Source organism: Anastrepha obliqua, chromosome 5 (genome assembly GCF_027943255.1).
Source record: "Anastrepha obliqua isolate idAnaObli1 chromosome 5, idAnaObli1_1.0, whole genome shotgun sequence".
NCBI lineage: Eukaryota > Metazoa > Arthropoda > Insecta > Diptera > Tephritidae > Anastrepha > Anastrepha obliqua.
Window position 1 is genome coordinate 44,418,648 of NC_072896.1, and position 2,088 is coordinate 44,420,735.

Consider the following 2,088-nt stretch of genomic DNA (forward strand, 5'->3'; position numbering starts at 1 on the left):
TGCTTCAATGTGATCATCTTCGCGAATAGTTGTTTTTGTTTTAGACGTCTGTTATAAAATTTAAATACGTTGCGTTATGCATTTTAATTTTTTCCCAAATAAATGTTTCTTTCGCGAAGCATTAGTTAAAGTGCAAAACAGAAACAACTAATACATTAAGTATGTATATGTTAATAAAATTTATTTTTTACTTCGCTTTTGTGCCAATAAAAATGCTGCAAGCAAACTCAGGCTTTAAACATTCAATGAAATAAACAAGTTTTTGCCAACTTACTATTTGGCCCATTGCGCCAAGCGCCGAAGGCAGATATGCGTACGAATAACTGGCTCGTTGGTCTAGGGGTATGATTTCCGCTTAGGGTGCGGGAGGTCCCGGGTTCAAATCCCGGACGAGCCCAAGAAGAAATTATTTTATATTATTTTTACACATCATCATTTTTATTTATTCTGAAAGGTTTAAGTTATTACATATAATGGTGGGCGCAGGAACCATTTTCAGTAGTTAAGTAAGTCAAAGAGTAAAGTGCAAAGCAAAATTACTTTCAGGCAATACAAGTTGAAAACTTAGTATTTTACACAACCACAATTTATCAGTAAATTTTCTTATTTTCCGGAGTGAAAAAAATTCGTTCGTGCCTATTGGAAACAACTCTCGAAGTGCATGGAAATTGCAAAAAAAAATAATATTAAGAAAATATAAAGAATAATATTAAATAATTTTTTAGATGATTTTCGTTAAGTTGTTTATTATTTGATTATTTGTTATTTGACATTACTTTGCCACTTATTCCAATTTTTCATAGATTTTGGTATAATCGCCGAAGCATGCCCACTAGGAGTTTGCAGTATTTTTAATACATATTTATATTTTATAACATTATTTTATTGTAATAAGTAAATAATGGAATTTTTGTAGAAATCCAACGGAAGGTATCTGATTTGAACTACTGTAATATTAAAAAGTAAATACCGTAGAAACTCAGTTCTGTCATGTAATGAAAACCGGTCTCGGTTACACACTTTGAGGCTGCCGCAAGTATGATACTAAGTTTTTTTTCCATACAAATTAAAATAGTTTTATTCCTGATAGCAATCCAAGTTTTATTATAAAAAATATATATCGGCCTGAAACTGTTGGCCTTTCCATTTGTGGAAAAACATCAAGACACACGCCACAAATAGGAGGAGGAGCTCGACCAAACACCCAAAAAGGGTGTACGCGCCGATTATATTATATATATCATAACATCGTTTAGGCAAGCCTTGTTTTGCTCCGCCCAATCGAAGCATATATTGAATGCTGATATTGCCTTCTCCGATGTAAATGTATTCGTATTTAGCATTGCGTCGTTAGTTCCTTCGCAGACTTTTTCGTCGTCTTCATTACAGTACAGTAGAGCGCCGATTATCCGAAACAATTGGTGCAGAGGGTGTTCGGATAATCGATTTTTCGGATAAACGAACATTTGCGAAATTCCAGTTCTTTGTTGAGGGTAGGGTAATAAAACATGTCATTGGATTAGAAATACATAATATGTATGTAATGCTTTTTAATGATACACTAGAGTACAGTACATATTATGAATAGTCACATTTATGTAGGGATTGCACACACGGTACATAAATACATATATCTAAACATTTTTTAATAGTACAAAACTAATCTAAAAAAAAAGTCGAACATATTTGTTTGCTTAAGTTTTGAGACTCGTTTTTTTGCCGCCAAATCCCTTATGCGTTTTAAAGACTGCACAGAATCGCATTCGCCTTGGTGTCCCAACCATTTAATAGCAGTCTCAAATCTTTTAAAGGCTTCTTCATTGGACGGACATTTTTCAGCTGAGACGATGTCATCACTAATTTAGTCTTCATCGTCGTCATCTTCAGGAACTTGAACCTGTGTTATTATATCGTCGTCTGTCAACAATTCGTAGCCAGGATCATCCTCGTCAAATTCAAGCCATTCATGCACGTTTTCTTGGTCACATTCTTCAAATCATGAAACCTCTTTCATCAACTCAACCATTTCTGAAACAAAGTTTTCATTTGCTGGTTCTTCAGATGTAAGGCTAGCTTCGGATTCAACTG

The 2,088-nt window shown here is 34.1% G+C and overlaps 1 non-coding gene across 1 annotated transcript; it reads left to right on the forward strand.

Moving 5' to 3' along the window:
* Positions 1-325: 325 nt before the first annotated feature.
* Positions 326-397, forward strand: Trnap-agg (transfer RNA proline (anticodon AGG)). Its single transcript has one exon. It is a non-coding gene; the product is annotated as a tRNA-Pro (tRNA).
* The last annotated feature ends 1,691 nt before the right edge of the window (positions 398-2,088 follow it).